The sequence below is a fragment of the Lissotriton helveticus genome, chromosome 6, assembly GCF_964261635.1.
Source record: "Lissotriton helveticus chromosome 6, aLisHel1.1, whole genome shotgun sequence".
Classification (NCBI taxonomy): Eukaryota; Metazoa; Chordata; class Amphibia; order Caudata; family Salamandridae; genus Lissotriton; species Lissotriton helveticus.
This window is the reverse complement of record NC_136067.1, coordinates 1,420,787,013-1,420,806,687: the sequence shown is the minus strand read 5'-3', so window position 1 is coordinate 1,420,806,687 and position 19,675 is coordinate 1,420,787,013.

The following is a 19,675-nucleotide window of genomic DNA, read 5'->3' as shown; positions in this document are numbered from 1 at the left end:
TAAAATCATAAAAGCACATAAAAGTGAATACATCCAATAAAAGACTTACTTTAAGCGTTTAAAAAAGTATGTACAGATAAACATAATTCATACTGGGATTCCTCTTAGGAGCAAATTTTAAGAACATCAATTTTACACACCATGTTCACAAAGGACGCTGCAGTGATGTAAAACACAGAGTCATTAACTTTCATGTACAGTTACAATTAAACCATGGTGGATCTACATCTAATTGCAAATTTCAGGTACCTAGACACAGCAATAATAGTCGTTTCATCAGGTAAAGTGAGTAATTTAAGTAGTGCAGGTCTACATTGTCTCAAATTCCAGAGCTTAAGAAGAGGTGCTAAATATCTCTTCCGCCCCCACTCATAAAATCTACAGAACAAGACACAATGTATGGTAGATTGGGTGGAGGAATCTTCGCACGGACAGTTGGTTAATTGTGACGACCAATTGTTTGGATTAGGAAAAGTTAACATCCTGAAAAAGCTTCCGGTTCTCAGGCGAGCTAAAAGCATTCTACTATGGCTTGTCTGATCAGGTGATAGATAAAGCTGCAGGCCGGAGCTCTGCAGCAAAAATTTATGATAAATAACAGAAACCTTGTTTCCCTCTAAACACCAGCGTCGATCTTCCAGAAAGGCAAGGCAAGATTCCTTTAATGCTTTTCTGGAGATTAGAGACAATGATGAGGGTGAGTTATAAAATTCAGGGCGCCCTATATTTATTAAAAATTCCTGTACATAGGAAAGCCACTGAATCTGTTTACACCCCTCGAGTTTATTACAGTCCGCAATAATCGCCCTGTTAAAAACTGTTTCTGTAGAGTTCCAGATCTTGTGCCAAAGCAACACAGGGCTAATCTTAATTAGATCTGAAATATAGGGCAGAGCCAGTTCTTTGTGACAGACATAAGTGGAGGTGGACCGGGGGACAGCAAGCAAATAACACAGGAAACTATTTTCCTTTGTTTGGATTTCATGGCAGTCTGCAACCCCCCATATACCAGCTCCATACACAGCCGTAGATACACATTTGGCCCTGTATATATCAAGCAAGATGCGTACTGGCCTGTCCCCTAGCTTGTTTACAAACTGTTTTAAAACACCGATAGCCCGTGAAAAGGCTAAATTCCTGGTCATAATAGCTGATTTCCAGGTAACCCTTTTATTAAAAAACAATCCCTAGATATGAAAAAGTATTAGTTAAGCCTATCTTTGACTTTTCTAAGTGCGTGTTACAAGAAATGTTTGCCTTAGTGGAGGAGCACATGGTAAAGGTCTACCCTATGTTAATCTTAAGGCCCCTATCTCCCATGTATGCCGAAAAGCGAGTTAAAGCCTTCTGAAGACCTATTTGAGTTCTAACCATAATAACCGCATCGTCGGCATACAGTAAGATAGGCACTCGTTCTCCATCAATTTGGGGGTAATCCACCTCCAATTTTATTAAATGGTCTGCCACCCCATTGATGTAAAAATTGAAGAGAAATGGAGCCAGGATACATCCCTGGCGAACACCTTTCCCAATTGGGAATTTGGAGGTGCATTCGCCTGTTTTCCCAAAACGGTCTTTGGGCCCCGCTCCTCTATATAACTCTTTAAGAAATTTAAGAATTTTAAAATCAATGCCGAGATCTACTAAGGTATCCCACATAACATCATGATTCAGACAGTCAAATGCTGAGCTAAGATCTACAAACGTTATAAATAAATTTCCCTTCTTTGCTGCCGTATATTTACCTATTAACAATGCCAAATTTAGGCCTTGTTCGACAGTGCCAAGTCCTGGCCTAAAACCATACTGAAATTTAGAAAGGACGGCTTCCTCCTCAGCCCATGTCTGCAAACGACTTAAGAGGATTCTACCTGCGACCTTCATCAAAGAATCGAGGAGGGAGATCGGCCTGTAGCATTTTGGGTCATTACGATCCCCCTTTTTAAATATTGGCACTACAATAGCTTCCTGACACGTAGTTGGAAATCCCTTGATGTTACAGCTGTTTAACACGTTGGTCAGGAGGGGTGCCCACAGGGTGACGTTATCCTTGTAGATATAAATTGGAATACCGTCTGGTCCCCGGGCTTTGCTATTGATGCTATCTGCTATTGCTAATTCCACCTCTGCTAGAGAGAAGACTACGTTGAGGGGAAATAGATCTAATGCATCAGGTTCTATGGTTCTCGTCTGTCCCAAGCCTGAGCTCTTTAATCCCGGCCGAGCATGTTGATTATATAACTCGGTAAAATGTTTAACCCAGACATTCTCCTCTATAGCGATCTCTACCTGGTCAGAATTCCTTTCAACAAAAAACGGGGCATTAACCGCGTTCCAAAATGCGGTATTATCTTTCAGAGCACTCGCCTTAATTAAGGCTCCCCATGCTGCCTGCTTCAGATCCTTCCTCCGTTTTTGTAAGGCAACCTTATAAGATGCCCTGGCTGCTCTAATATCTAGCACATTTCTAGGTACTTTTTTTAAGGTTTGGATCAGGTAGGAATGTGCTTTTGTGCACTCATGGTTAAACCAGCCCTCAGCTTTACTCTTCCCCCCTTTTCATGATGAACCAGTCAATTTACTACTAATGTGAGCAGAGATCTTATGAAAAGCTGCGATGACCTTAGTAGGGTTGGGGTTCTCCTCTAGGCAAATTATAAAATCTTCTATCTGGTCCTCTACTAGATTCTGTAAAAAATTAATCGGATTTACCTTGTTCCATTTGATTACATAACCGTTGGTTCTAGCCAAGGAAATCCAGAGAGAATATATATTTCCAGCTACGTTAGAATCTTTCCTGCCACACTGCCCTATATCAAAGATTGAGCTAATTGGAAAGTGGTCACTAAGCGCAATGTGCTCTGTATTAAATGAGAGGACACTACGATGGTAACTTGTAGAAACCAATGTGTAATCGATAATGGACCGAGACCCCCGCCCGACAAAGGTGGGTTGGAAGTCAATCTGTGGGTTGCATAATTCGTTTGCAAAACCTAAGTCCCAGTCATATAATAAATGGTTGAATAAGTTCCCAAGCACAGAGTGCTCAAAGTGTGTACAGGGATTACCCTTAAGATTCACCATACCACAAGTCTCCGTATCACTATGTGAGCATAAGTGGCAATTAAAATCCCCCGTCACTATGATATGTCGTTCTTTCTGTTCAGATCCTAATCCCCTACATAGGGCATCATTTAATTCATCTAAGGCCCTATGTTGGTCGGCCTTTGGGATATTGTTGTACAAATTAATCAAAATAATAGGGTGATTTTCTCCCGACTTTAGAGAGAGGACCTGGTGATAATGAGACCCCCCGTAATTAAACAGTTAGTGGTTAAATTAATTTTGTTGGATATAAAGGTACATAACCCCAATTGTCGTATTAACAACTTACATTGAGATGCTTAACATTATGTTTGTAATGGATGATTCTTTTTTTTTCTTTTCTCTTGCAATGATAATAATTCTTTTTTTTAAAAAGGCAATGGAGTACTCTAAATGTAGACTTGTCAGACATCACTTGTGGTGGTGGTGATGCACTTAACAGTCACAAATACAGCCTCAGCAACCCCTAAAATACCATCACCAGTTCTGTGTATACAACTGCTAAAATGGCAGAAGCCGGACCTCACACATGGGATAAATGGGATGTTCCAGCGCCAGCAGTCGTGGAACGTATGTTGGGACATTCCTTCCATGGCAGACACAGCCATAGTCTAACGCTGGGGAATGTGACCGCCGCGGCCCAATGGCGGGGCCCATCTAACACTCATGACCACATACGTGAAGTACATATAGACCCCTGTTTGAAAACAAACTCACTTGCCTACTCATACTGCTGCAATAAACACCTCCACCACATCAGCTGCTGTGTGCCATCTATGGGAGCCCCATGCCAGGCCAAGCAGGTGAAAGGGCTCCTGCCTTCACACCAGACGAGCAGGAGGCACTGATTGAAGAGGTCCATCCTCTGTATGGCCAGCTCTATGGCCATCTAGAGGAGCAGGTAACTTCATACATGATGTTTGAATAAATATGAAAGCTCATTCGTACCATGCCCATAGGCGACTATGTGCCTCTAAGTCCCAGAGTGAAATCACAGACGCATTTTTTCGGATGTGTTGTCGCTACTTAGTTCAATCAAGTGATGAATCATGGTGCTCTGTACTTTGTCGACAACAAACTCCATAGGGATGTGGAAGTAGCCCTATATCCTACCCCTGTGCTATGCACCTATAACTGCATGCTAAGTGTAATGTGACCTATTATGGGTTTCACATGCAGATCTTGTTAAATCTGCAAGAAATGTATATGTTCGACTGCATTACTTGTGTATGTATCATGTAAGGTGCAGTAGTGGTTGATCTCAAATGTGTGTGTATGTCACAGGGTTTCCCTCCCTCCCCGGTTGTCAACCCTGAAGATTTGGAGAACGATATCTTCCCCTCTCATGCCATACCTTCTCTTTTCTTGCAGACGTTTCACCCCTTTACAGCTTCGTCTATACTGGAGAAACAAGACAGCGGCCCCTTTAATTTGGGCCACTTCCTGGAAACATTCCCCGCCTATGATGAGGACATCATTCTGTGTTTCCACAAGTGAGGATCGAGAAGGAAGAAACAGGAAGTTCAAAGCAGGGGCGGGACGGAGAACGCAGCGCAAATGTTGAGCCTACGCCAGCCTTCAAAGAGATGCTGACGGTTCGAGAAGGAGAGGAGGATCTCACTGTTACTTCATGGGACCGGTTATTGAGGACCAACGAGACGAGGATGCAGAGAACTGGTCCAGCTTCAGAGGAACTGAGGAAGTCATCTGCAGCACTCCCGAAGACCGCAGTTTAGAAACAAAGACCCCACCAAGAAGCCAGCCACTCTCCAGGAGGAGCATTGCTTACCAGGTACAGAGCCGCCTAAAGGGATTTGGAGGGAGGTGGGGTTTAACGCCGGGTAAAAGCAACTAGCAGAAAAGAAGGGGAAAGGAATACTCGTATGTCCCTGACAAATAGTTTCCTCCCTTTCTTACATTGGTGACAGCTTTTAGTAAGGTGCATATACTCCAACACTACCCAACCCCTCTGCATACATAGTGTCGGGTTGACTACTTACTCCGGCCTTTCTCTTATCTGAGGCATTCCTGAGTAACAGGTGGAGAAAAGTGAAGACTTACCCTATGCCTGTCAAGAAGCGAATGACAGCAAATCATTACCTTGTATATCTTGGATTCACTGTGAAATAAAATAGTGATAAGACAAAAATAACGCTCTACTCTACTCTGTTTTCAGCTAATTTCATACCTATGGTGAAGAATGCGGGCAGACTGCCATTAGGAGATAATAATGGAAAACTTCATCCATCAATTGATAAAGGGACAAGACAAACTAGAATGGGCCCTGGAGAGACAGATGTCTTAGGCACAAGCAGACTGCGACATGTTCACGGACACCATGGCCCAACAAGTAGAATATGTCCATAAGGTTGCAGAGGACCAAATATAATTAACTTCCCGGTTGCAGGCCCCACAGGCCACCCGCGGGGTTCCAAATATCGCCCTACAGAAGTATGTTCCGGGAGAGGACCACAATGACTTCCTCTTGAACTTCGAAAGGGCCGCCAGAGCCTATGGTTGGCCCATAGCTAAATGGACGTTTTTTCTGGCCCCTCTCTTGACTGGAGAAGCACAGGCCGCATATCAGGTTGCCAACACGGTGGGGGGGGTACCCCTTATATGGAGTTTAAGGAACTGATTCTGGACCATCTGGGAATGGATGCAAAGGAATACAGAGTCAAATTTAGGAAAGAGAGGGGAACTCCCTAGGACAACCCCAAGACTCTCATCTAAATCAAAAAATATTTGGAAGCCCTTCCCCTGCCTACACAATGTTGGTTGCGTGAAGATACCCACCTAACTGTGGAGCACTTCGTATTAATGCACTCCGCTTCCCTGGTGTCGGTATCCTGGTTCTTGGGGTATCCAAGGGTGGGGTGCTTCTCCAACCTTCTGTCTTCCACAGGGTTTCTCTAGGGTCCTTCTTCTTTACAACTGCAACCATGACTTCCCTGTTGGCTACTTTTGGACACCTGGCCGTATTTCCAATCTGCACATAGCCTCTGTGGAGTTCCTGGATACTTACCTTGAGTGGATCCTTGTATTCCCAGCACCTCAGAGTCTCCTGGTCCAAGTCTCGACTTTGGTCGAAGGTAGCATTCCACTTTTTTAATTTAAGGTTTGCTCTCCCTCTAGAGGTCATTTTATTTTGTGCTTTTTGCCTTATTGCTTTTGAACTATTAATGTGTATTTGTGTTTATATCTGTGTGAAGGAGATACACCAATGTGTTAGTGAGTGTTGTGTATATATACACTATTTGGTTCTTTTTCATTTAACCTACACTACATGATTAACCTGATAAAACAAGATGCTTAACACTCCTTCAGGATAAGCCTGAAGGCTGCTTTCCACAACTATCACTTTGAGAGCTTTCAAAAGATTATCAAAGAGCACTACAATCACCATTAGGGTTGCCTGGTTCAGTGCACAGTGCTTCACTTAAATAAGTGTGCACCATATACTAAGTCAGCCTCCTACAGGCCTCTACTAGGCATCCAGCCTGCGACGCTGGTCTCGCACCTGTGAATGAATGAATCTTGTACTTGTAAAGTGTGACCGCTCCAAATGGAGCATTCTGGCATTGAGCAGAAATAATAAAATTCATAGAGGACAGAGCATCCATGCACATAAGCAAAGGTCCCTATATCCGAGAATAGCATAAGGAGTCAGGAGCTGCAGAGGTCCAAGTTTTCAGTTGTTTCTTAAAGAGAAGTTCTAAATCAATGAATCTGGGGAGGTGATTCCATGCCCTAGTGCCCAGGGCAACAAAGGATGTGCCACCTTTGATCTTGCACCTAAAAGTAGGGAGTTTAAGCAGATTGAGTGAGGAAGATCTGAGATTTTGGGCGGTAACATAGTGAATAAATCTGAAAGCTAGATATTTCGGGCCTGACGCTCTAAAGGTAATCAGCAGGATCTTGAATAATACCCTTTTATGTATTGGCAGCCAATGAAGAGATATAAGAGTTGCTGGAGCGGCTGCATGTTGCACCGTCTCCAGCTTCTGTAGCACTTGTTTGGGGGCACCTGCATATAGACTGTTGCAATAATCCAGTCTTGACACAATTAATGCAAAGGGCACTGTCTAACTTCCTGCACAGGGAATAAAGTCCAAGAGTTTTTTCAAAGATTTTTTACGTTTATAACACATCCCTGCCACTGCGAGTGCTTGTGGACATAAGAAAAGAGAGGCGTCAAATTTCACGTCACGGTTTTTTACCACCTCGACTGTGTTGGGCAGAAGGGGGCAGCTTCGAGCCACCATGATACAGCATAGAAAGGGTTTGATTTCCTTATTAGCATGTTCTCTGCATGATCTGTATTGCGTTTGAGGTGGTTAGCTTGCATCCAACTAAAGACTTCTGCCAGGCAAAGTTTGAAGTTGCACTCGTAGTCCGTTGATTCTTTCGAACCTGTGGAAATTAGATTTGGAGTTAGCTGGGTCTGAGTAGAGTGAGAGGATGAGCTGAGAGTCATCAGCCTAGTAATAATAATAATAATATTATCTTTATTTACGTCATTACTTAAAACCATTGCAACAATAAAACAGAAGTATTCAAGTTCTCTAAAGTTGAAACCATGTTTGTGTACCAAAGGTTACAGCTTGCTTTTACACCAGGGCTCTAGATACTTCATTTGTACCATGCATTAGAAAAAGCATTTAAAAATGGTTTACCATTGTTAAATGATCAATGCTTAATACAGAAGATTGGTCTTCCAATAGTTGGTCCCTGTCTGGTGACCCCATTAGGCGCATGTTAAAGTCGCTTGTTACCATAAGATTTGGAGTGGACTCTTCTGATAGTAGTTTTGACATCCTGTTCCATAATTGCATTTATACTCTTGATTGAGGTGTAGATTGTGAGACCTCTTTTTTGGTGCCCGAATTTGGCGCTTTTTACAGCCAGGAGGTGGTATGTTTTGAAGCCTTTTAGATGGTGCGGTTGATCAAGCCAGGGATCTTGTAGGAGGATGAGCTCAAAGCTTTGAAAGTTAAAAGGAGCTGCGTGTCCATAGTTTTATTTCCCTGGCCATTTATGTTCCAAGAACATTATTGTAACTGAGGATTGACTGCTGGGGATTGTTTTGCTCCCAGTAAGGTATTTGTGCTCTGTAGATTTATTGTTCTGGCTATCCAGGACCAGTTGTCTGATCTGGTGCTTGTCCGTGGTGGCCAAGTCCTCCAGTCTTTTGTCTCCTGCGGTACAGAGGTGCTGCAAGCCCCTTTGAGCACATATTGTGTCTTCCTCATGGTGTTTGTGTGCGTGGGGTGGAAGATTTCCTGCTCTTGTTGATTTGATAACAGGGGCTCCTGGTATCCTGTTTTGTGATAGGGCTTTAGTTGTATCCCCAGGCATTTAGTTGAAGTTCCTCATTCAAGATTCTTTTTGCTATTTCATGTGTGGCTCAGGTTGCCTTTGTTACCTCTTGGTCTGATAGATGTTTGAGTTTCTTGATCTCAATAAATTCCAAATCGTGCGATCTTATGTCAGCCAGGTTGCTGATTGATGTTAGAAGTCGCATGATATTCCTTCTATTCAGGATGTCACCCCAGCCTTTGGAATTGTACTCAGGGATGAGCAAGATAATGCAAGTCTTAGGCTCCTCTTGGTGATGGTCACTTGGGGTGCTCGCTGGAACTACCAGTTCATCCCGATTGGGAGAACGTGTTTCTGTAGGTAAAGATGGCACTTCAGTCCTTAAAGTTATTGAGCTATAAGAGGTGTCCCCATTTTGACCACCCTCTATTGGTTCAGGAGTCCGGTTAACCTGGCAGCCTTTCCTCCTTTATTCCTCTAGGCTCTACGCACTCCTCCATCACTCGGTCCTGCTGGTTAGAGAGAATTTCTGTGGCCGATGAGGTTAATAATACCTGGATTAACCTCTGTAATGAGCTTTCGTTTTTTGGGGTATCTGTGCCAGTTTGAAAATATGCCATTATGTTGGTCTTCCTGTCCTGCCCTTCCTCCTCTGTTTCCGGCGATGTTGTGTTTAATTTCTTACCCACTTTTTCTTCCCCATCAGGCTGCCCTAGCGGGCTGGGGTGTGTTCTAGCTGCTTGTTCATTCAACAGTTGCTGCAAGGCACCCGTGGGCTTCAAGTCTCTGGCGTCTAAACTTGCCTCTGGGTGGTCTTTAAAGTTCTGTTCAAGTCCTGTGCCTGCTCCTACCCCGTAGGCCTTTTCACTGGTGTGTTCCAATGACTTGCTGCTCACCCTGCGGCTAGCCTGGTCCAATGCCACTTTAGTTTTAAGGGGACTCTTTAAGGGTGCCTTGCACAATTGAGTTGTAACTCCTGTGTTGTTAGAGGTTGATCCTGTGGTGCCCTTCCTTGGCTGACCTGGGATGCTATTCTTGTGGTGTTTGTTGCCTTTTTTATATCAGAAAGGAGCTCCCCCCATCATGGAAGGTAAAGTTGAGAGCTTGTCGACGATGGTGAAACAGGTCCTGCGCAGCTGAATTAGTTGTGTTTTTGCTTGAGCCCTCTTAATTATGTTATTAATGTCAGATAGTTTAGTGTTGATGTTTGAAACGTGTATTGCCAGGAAATTGAGATGAGATAATTTAATGTCCGTTGTATTTCAGTGCTACTGCATTGCTTTTATTGAAAGTTGCAAAATGTTTAATAGAGATGACCATACATTTTCTGGGCATTTTGGCTTCTCTTCGGCGTACATAACTTGGTGGATTTAATTGTGATCCCCCTTAAGGGGAATCAGGGGAGTATGAGGCTACCATCCTTTCCTATTTTTCCATTATAAGGTATGATGTATTGCTTGTTTCGCCTTTTGCAGCTTTTGCAGCTTCAGTGTTTGCCTTCTCTGAGCCACTGCCAATTTTATCAAGATGGTTTGTTGCCTAGTACACACAGCTGTGTATGGGGCTGTTGCACTAGGAGTTTTTTCTGCCCCTGTCCTGTCATGCTGCTGGGTTAGCTTAATGTTACTCTGTGGTGATTTGGGGGGGGGTCAGAGCTAGTTAGCAAACAATGTTTTTCACAATTAGCTGGCAAGCAGCTGCTTGATGGATCTTTTGCTCTTGTTGCAGTTATTGTTGTAGATGTTGTAAAAGTATGAGGCTTAATTGCTGGGGTCATATTTGAATTTGGGTTTGTATATGGCATGATTATAATTCTTGGTTCAAGCTGAATATCTGGTGCCCCAGAGGCCTCCAGCATGCTTGGATTTGTCGTACCATTGTGGTCAGTGCTTGATGTAGACATGACTGCCGCTGGTGTCTCTGTTGTGTGTTGAGTGAAGTGCAGTATGCTTGTGTTATCCGTTGCCGAATCATGCCTTCCCTTTTTTGTGCTATGGTTCCTTGATCACCATCTATGCCATTGGCTTCTTTGTCCATACTTAAATTCCAGTTGATTACCAGCATTGGCATGTCGGCTGCAGTTTTTGTTTGTTTTAAAACCTCTGGGTGCAGTGGAGAGTGGGTAGGGGAGGCCATTAAGGTCTTTGTTGCTTGAGCATAGCACTGCCCTGAGTCCTTCACAAATGAACATTTTCTGTAAAAATGTAGTTGATAGTCAGGTATTGTTGTTTTGGTAGTTGAGCCAGAGCTTACCACCACTAAGGCTGAGTGGTGCAGTGAGACATGCTCTTCCATTGTAGACGTTTCCATGGCAGATTCACTGAGTCCTTTACACTTCCTTTTCCTGTTGTTTGTTCATTGTTGTAGCCGTTCGCCTTTCCCTCCCTGACCTCATATTGCACCAGTAGGCTTGAGTCGATTGTCTCCTTTAAGAACCAGCCAGGCAGACAGTCGCGCAGGATGTTTACAGGGGGTATTGCAGTGACCTGCTTGCCATTTGCCATTATAGGCCGCCTCCAGCCGTCTTCGGTTAACTCATTTCCTGACTCCATGAAAGGTGTGGGATGTGCTCAACACGCTCGGCAGGCTGGCAAATCAATGTGTCCCTGTTAACTGGTGTCAGTGGTGGTTTGTTGGACTTGCAAGTCAGGGTGAGTGGGCCTCAGTGGGACAAGCCACACCGGCCTATCACCGGCCGCCTCTGCCCCCACAGGATTGCCCCGCTCCTAGATCTAGCCTCCCCCTGCCTGCCTCTGCTACTTCTGTAGGATCTGTAGCTGGCAGACCATATCAGAGAGGGGGGAGTGACTCAACTTTGAGGTGAGCTGTGGTCTGAGTACTGGCACCTCAAGGCACAAGTCCAACAGGGGAGGTGAAGCATGTTTTGCTGGCTCTGGAACCATACCAGTGCAGTGCAGTGCAGTGCGGGGCAAACCGGTGCGTCACCCTTGGGCCACCTCTGGGCTCCCAGTCGCTTACCTCCACCTCCTCCAGGAGTGACCACCCCAACCTTGGTGTGGAGATGCATGTTGGCTCGGCCACTGATTTTTTTGGTTGATGCGGCGGGCTGAGCCGGGAGTGACCAGTTGAGTCCTGCAAGCCCCACAGGTCCACTGGTCCCTTGTCGCCCTGCAGCCGATCGCAAAAGATTCCTTGTGTTCCATGTCCCGGATCCCGCCCCGTCGCAATCCGCAATACTGCAGCTTTAAAATGGCTTGTAGCGAACTCTGGTTCTTCACCCTACAGCAGGTTGAAATTAAGAGAAAGTCAATGGGTTACGGAAGCCTGGGCATCTGGTGCTTGATTTTACTTCATACCTCGTGTAGAGCTCCCTTCAGAAGATATGAGAACCTCTGCACCATGGCGTATGACTGTGCACTACTGCAAATGGTTGATCAAGACACTAAGCTGAAATATTAATTGATAGTAGAATGATGATCATCTCTCTAGGGCGGCTGTGGATGTCTCATGTGTAAGTGGTACTGCTACTGTCCTGATACTGTGTACAAGATGTTGTCAAGGCATTGGCCATATGAGGATCCAAGAGCATCTGTAATTATATAATCTCCATCCTCAGCATCAACAAGCCCTACCAAAGTTTGCTCCAATGCCACTTTCAAGTCACCACAGCTCTTGCTCCTGCATCAGGGTGCCCGTTAGCATACAATATTATGTTCATGCTGTGGGATCTGACTAGGTTGGCCAGGCGTGCCATGAAAGTGTTAAAAATGGTAGGACTTAGAAAGGATTCTTGTGGGACGTTGCAGATGATGTTTTTCAGTCTCGAGGTAGAAGGTTGGAGGCGGACGCTTTGGGTTCATTTGGATAGAAAAGAGGAGACCCATTTGAGGACTTTCTCTTTGATGCCCATTTGATGGAGACCGTGCAATAGGGTGTGGTGGAACACAGTGTCGAACGCTGCGGAGAGATCGAGGAGGATAAGGGTAGCGATCTGGGACCTGTCTAGGACGGTCCAAATGTCATCTGTGGCTGCAATCAAGGTGGTCTCTGTGCTGTGATTTAAGCAAAATCCACACTGGGGGGTCTAGAAGGTTGTTCTTTGCCAGGTGGGTAGGGAGTTGGAGGTTTATTGCTTTTTTGAGTACCTTGACTGGGAAAGCAGTAAGATGATGGAGTGGTAGTTTTTTAGGTCTTTGGAGTCTGCAGTGGTTTTTGTTTAGGTACAATTTGATTTGTGCGTGTTTCTATCCTTCAGGGAAAGGGGCAAATGTGATGGAAGTGTGGATGATTGTGGTGCACTCCTTGCTGATGGAGCTTTGTCCTAGGTTGATCATGTAGTAGGGGCATGGATCCTTGGGGGCTCCTGAGTGGATATAGCATATGTGTCCGCAGAGAGAGGCTCCCATGCATTTGGGGCCCGATGTAGGTAAAAGGCATTTACCGATTCGTAAATACCGAATTTTACCGATTCGGTATTTACAAATCGGTAAATGCTATGTAGGTATTTTTTCCGATTTCATTACCGAATCTGTAAATACCTTGTAAATTCCTTGAGGCCCACAGGAACCAATGTCAATTACCGAATCGGTAAATACCGATTCGGTAAAATTACCGAATTTACAAGGGGGACAGGGTGTCACTTTGACACCCTGTTGCACCCCTGATTCAGGCTTGTGTGCCAAGTGACACACATACATGCCCTCAGGGCATGTATGTGTGCCACATGGCACAGGTGTACATGCACAGATGTGCATGTACACAGGAATTCGTTATTTACCATCAAATAGTATTTGATGGTAAGTAACGAATTTCTAAGGCCCTGTGGCACTGTTTTCAGTGCCACCTACATTTCAAATTATCGATTTGCTAAATTTACAGAATCGGTGAATACCGATTCTGTACATTTAACGAATCTGTAATCTTTAAGCCCCCTACATCTGAAAATCCAAATACCGGTCGGTAACGGCCGAAATCGGCTGTTACCGACCGGTATTTGCCATACTACATCTGGCCCTTGGTGAGCTTTCCTGGAGGTCAGGGTTGCTGAATAGTCTGTTCAGTTTGGTTATAGGGCTTTGGGGGTTGAAGTTCTCATAGATGGTGGCGATTTTGGTGAAGAAGAAGTCAGCGAGGGTGTTGCAGAGCTTCTCTGAGGGGGTTATGGTGTCCTTGATCACTGTGGCATTGAAGAAACCCTTGTTGAGGCAGAATAGTTCCTTGCTGGCATCCAGCAGAAGGGCCAGGGCATTTGTTTTGGTGTTTTTCGTCTGGTGGTAGTGCCTGTGCTTGTGGGATTTGAGCTCTGGCATGAACCACCTGTGGGGTTTGGAGGTTCGGACAGTTTGGTTGGGCTTGAGGGGTACGACTTTGTTTGCCCATTTGTTGATCCATGCATCGAAGTTTCCGACTGCCGCCTCGAGGTCAGTGGTGGCGTCGGGGGGCAAGGTTTTGAGGAAGCTGGTCCAGAGGTCATCTCTTACTTTGTTCCAGCTCCTGTAGGGAGCACTGGGGGGGACGGTGGGTGTTGAGGGTTGGTTGTGATGTGGAAGTGGACAATGGAGCGGTCTGACCATGTGATTTTGGTGGAGTGGCTGTATTTAATTCTGTCGCTGGCAGTGAATATGGGGTCAAGAGTGTCCAGCGATGTGCGTGGGATCCCTGACCAGTTAAGAGAGTCCAAGGATCTCCATGCTCTCGAGTAGGTTGGTTTGGTTGGTGTTGTTGGGCTCTTCCAGGTGGAAGTTGAGGTCTCCAAGGAAAAGAAAGTCTTTGAAGTTAATGGGTCGTGGGGTTTTGAAGTTAGCAATGGCTATGCAGAAGGTGGGACGTGGTTCAGGGGTTCTGCTGATGAGAGTGCCTCTGACATCTGTTTTGCAGTTGGTGATGATCTGTAAATTGAGGTGTTCCATGATGAAGGTGGAGGTGCCCGCGGTGGCTGTGCAGTTGAGGGATACTTTGTGGATGATGGCTATTTCACAACTTTGTTTGTCGGCGGGGTTCTTGTGAATTATCTTGTATCTGTAGGCTGTGGCGGTAGCGATGTCGGGCTCTAATGCTGGGATAAGACATGTCTTGGTGAGGAAGATGATGTCCAGTGTGAGGGAGGTGCTTGTTGAGTGATTAGGTGTTGATTAGCAGGCACTGGAGTTGCTCTGTAGCGGTGGCGGTAGGTGGAAGTTCCGGACCCGAGGGTTCAGTGCTGCAGTGGAATGGGCAGTGTTGGCAAGAGAATGGTCCTGCCATTGCTCGCAGGGAGGCAAGGTTGCAGTTGTTGTGTTGACTGTGGTTGAGGGCTAGCGGCTTGATGCTTGTGAATCAGGGCGCAAGGTGTGGTATAGGTGTGGATGGGAGTAGAAGGGCTTGCCTTTGGTTCGCCTTTGGCTTGCTGGCGGTTCGGCCATGCTAATGCCTCCTTTAAGTAGGTTTCCCGGGAGGGGGCTGGGGGGTCAATGGGAAGCAGGAGGGAGAGGGTTTTGAGTGGGATGTGCAATATCCCTTTAGGTCACTTTTGCATGCTGCTCCACGTGCCACATTCACACACCATTGAATGACCCCTCTTACGATATATAGGAGAACCTTAGACAACAGACTCATTTGGCGTTGTGGTGTTGGTGAAGCAAAGGGGCCTGGACAAAGCCTTAGGGGGTCATTAGTATAGCGGGCGGATCGCCACCACCCATATGGCTGTGGTGATCCGCCCGCCATTTTCCACCACCCACCTACCATTTCCCCCCACCATATTATAATGGCTGAGGACCCTGACGGATGGAAAGACCGTCCGCCGATTTCCGCCGGTCGGACAGGCGACCGGGCGGAAAAGAGCTCCAATATGGTGGTGGTGTCTGCAAGACACCGCCATCGATATTAGGATGAATGCAGATACGTGCCTTTCCATAGCGGAGTTACCACCATGGAAAGGCATGCGGTTTCTGCCTTAGGGGGCCTGTTGTGGGTCCCCAGGGTGTTCGGAGGAGCACTCGGGGGGTACTATTGACATGGACAAGGTGGCAGGCACCGCGCAGTGCCTGTCACCTTGTGCATGCCAATGCAAAATGTGCATTAACAGCATTGTGGCCAGTGGTGCTGTTAGTACCGCCTACCACAATGTTGTGAATGGGGGATACCACCGCCATGGTGGCGGTGGCATCCTAATGGCCAGAGCAGGACCGCCGCACCTAGGGCAGATGGTCCCATTCACCGTTACGGTGGCCATCGTAATAGGGCCCTTAGATGGAGGAAATGGAAGAGAGAAGCAGGAAATAGGTACATTGTTGCCTCACTTCCTTCCATCCGCCACCACACAGTAGGAGCTCTTCCCACCACAGTTGGGCCTGGGGGACAGCACATCCTAGCATGGCAGGAATCTTGCCTGAAGTCCTGCCGTCAGCTATTTCAGCCTCTGCCGTCATCAACACAGTCCAGAAATCCTGGCAGAGGTGGCGGCTTCGCAACAGTCTTTCGTCTATGGAATCGCCAACATCTAAATAGGGTGGGTGGACCATCTACCCAAAGAAATGAATAGGAATACATGTAAAAATGTTGAATACATGTGTGAAAAAATGTAAAACAATATTAAACTTCTAAAACATGTAAGCAAAATTGTAAAAATGTTAAAACATTGTAAAGTGTAAATTAAATAATAGTATAAAATGTATACAAATATTTAATATATACTGAGAAAACGTATGTTAAAATGCTGTTGAAATTGTATTTGTAGAACAATGAAAGACATGTTCAAAAACTGTTAAACAATGGAAAATCAAAGCGGAAAATGTAGAACATCAAATAGTATTTAAATATAATTGATTTTTTTTATTTAATAATAAAACATCTTTAAGAAATGTTTTCTTTTCTTAACTAAATATGTGTTTATTTTTAAGTTGAAATATATATGTTTATGAATCTTAAAATGTACATTAAAAAATCCTTGAAAACAAAAAAATTAGAAAAATCTGTTACATGTCTTTTTGATATAACAAATTGAATTGATAATATTATTGCTAAAAACATACAACTAACTTTGTTATTATATTTCTAAACACCAACATTTTGACTACATACAAATAAGGTTTAAATCAAAGAATGTTAGACTACAGTTATAAAATGTAATGATGACCCTCCAACAAACACTGTATTCAAGAAAGTGTTGGACATTAAAAGGTTATCATTTACTGTTCCCACTCTAACCTATAGAAATTTGTGGAAGGTGTTCGACATTAAAATTGTAACATTTACTATTATCACTCCATTTTATAGTAATCTGCAAAAGGTGTACACTAAAACGGAAAAACATGGTATTCCCACTCCAATCTAAACCAATTATGGGACTGTGTTGGACACTAAAGGGGTGGCATATACTATCCCCACTCCAATCTCAACCAACTTCAAAAAGGTGGGGTGAACTAAAGGGGTCCACAATGCTATTCCCACTCCAATCTAATCCAATGTGGGTACAGTGTTGAACCCTAAATGGGTGACATATACTATTCCCACTCCAATCTAAACCAATTTGGAGAACATGTTAGATAGCAAAAATGTGTCATGTACAATTTCCACTCAAATTTAAACCAATTTGAAGATGCTGTTGGACCCTAAAGGGGTGGCATATACTATTCCCAATCCAATCTAAACCAATTTGTGGCAAGTGTTGAACACAAAAATGGTGTCATTTACTATTCCCACTCCAATATATATCAATTTTGGAAAGGTGTTGGACACTAAAATTATAACATTTACTATTCCCACTCCAATCTATTCCAATTTGAAGAAGGGGTTGGACTCTAAAGAGGTGAAAAATACTATTCCCACTCCAATCTAGACCAATCTGGGGACAGTGTTGGACACTAAAGGGTGACATTTACTATTCCCACTCCAAGCTATACCAATTTTGGGAAAGTGTTAGACACTGAAAGGGTGGCATTTATTATTCCTTCTCCAAACTAAGGTTATTTGAAGAAAATGGTGGATGCTAAAGATGTGAAATGTACTATTCCATTACAACCTAAAATATTGTAAACAAGTAATACATTTTAAATATTTTATTTACACAATAAATACTCCACACTCACAATTTGTTTACAATAAAATAAAATAAAATATGATCTAAATGCACACTAGCCACAACTACAAACATATATATTCATATTTAAACATTAACATATCAAATAATTATTATAGTGAATAATTCATATACATTTTTAAATATTTACTACCACTCATAAATTCAAAAGAAATCATATTACAAATGTAATAATCATAAAATAAAAAATTATATGAAACCAATGTTTTATTTAAAAAAAAGAAATACAGTTTTAATATAAGATTATAATTAAGAAAAGAAAATATTGACAATATTTACGTTTCACAAAATTATAAAATAAAAAAATTAAATAAAAAATCCAATTTGATTTACATTATTAAAATAGATTGTTATGTATTATTAATTTTAATCTTTTTATAATTTACATTTTTTCATATTTCATATTTCTTTTCTCAATGTAATACTATTAGTATATATTTTCATTATGTTTTAAATAAAACTCATTAAAAGGATCAATGTAACTAAATACATTTAAACATTGTAGCTATTAATTTGCGCATAATTAAAATATTTAACATAAAATATACACTTTTTAAAAATATACTCATCCTTATCCCCTAAAAACTAAATTCCCCACTACTAAAGAAATGTGTACATTTATACGACTAAAAATTCAAATTTCAAAAATGTCATATCTAATAAGTTATCTCACTAAATACACAAATAACAAAAATAGAAAAACATATAGAATCAAACACACTACAATGATTGGCATACTAATTTACACTCACAATTGATATTACATACAACAATATTTTCTACATCGATATTTTTTACAGCAATTTTAAATACAATACTAAAAACAATATTTTTATCTTCGATATTCCTGTCGATGATACTTTTGATATCCAGATATTTTTGACAAAATATGTTTGATCAAAATATTTTCTTCCAATTTTTTGTCCTAACACAATAGCAAATGTAACCATAAGCAAAACCCACATGCACCTCAACCCCTCCCAAAAACTTTCAACTCATCACATTCCGAGATACCAGGTTCCTTAAATATTGGATATTGTTTGGGATTGTTCAGATTCCAAATATGCAATAGTAGAGCTGTATACTACACCATCTACTGGGCATATATGGCCTCCTTACGATGTCAGTCGGAAAGCATTCCGACCGACTCCTTGCTGGTATTGTTTCCGAACGACTTGGGTTGAGGAGTCGGACCGACTGATTATGATGGTTCCGAACACCTTTCGGTTGGACTCCCATTGGCTTCAATGAAAGTCTGTCTTCCGGCCCACAACACAGGCTCCAATTGCAAAAAGGGGTGGTTGTGGAAAACCCTGCACCCTGTGGTGGGCACCCCAAGGTGTCAGCCACACTGTGCATGGTTTGAAAGAGGGGTTCCATGGGTACCCCCACGGGCCCCAACCGGAGGCCTCCAGGTGAAGAGGGGTCTGCCAGGGGCCCAAGAAGTTGGTTTGCTACACCTTTTCTGTGTCAGACAGACAGAGTCGGAAAGGTTTTTGGAATCCGACAACATAATCGGTCGGTTGGAAATGCTGTCCATTAAGCTGTACGAATCGGGTCCAACAGACTAGGAGTCTCCGAACGCCGATCGGAACCAAGTCAAAATGACTGAATGGTTTCCTTCTATCGTAATCGGTCGATCGAAAATGTTTACGGGTTGGCTGGACACATGGGTTTGAACCACTCCTCTTGAGTTAGATTTACCCTGCTTTTGCCCATTTACTTTGAATGGCACGAAACTAATCTTAAAAATGATTTTCTTCAGATTGTAACAAATAAGCCCACTGACTCTGTTTTCTTTTGCCATTGAAAGAGTAAAAAAACCATGTACTGTTTCCCTTGTTGATTCAATTTGCAGTAGTTAGCATTTCTGCAGAACAGAAACAATTCGTAGATAGACCAATATATTTGAACCCAAACTAATGCAGGTCTAGTTTGGACGACCTCCCTAGATTGTTAATGAGACAACTTTTCCTAGATTTTACTTCTCAAATCGTTTCACTTTTTCTAATACATCAAGGCACAGACTTTTAAGGGGGGTTTCTGCATAAATATTGAAATTTGCACCCTATTTCTTGAATAGTATTGAGGTACGTTGAATTGTGACCCACTCAGAAAGGTGATTTTGTGAACAAACCCAGCAGTACCTAGATCGGTTCATAAAATAAACATTGATTCACAAAAACATGGTGCACAATTTGTGACCTTTTT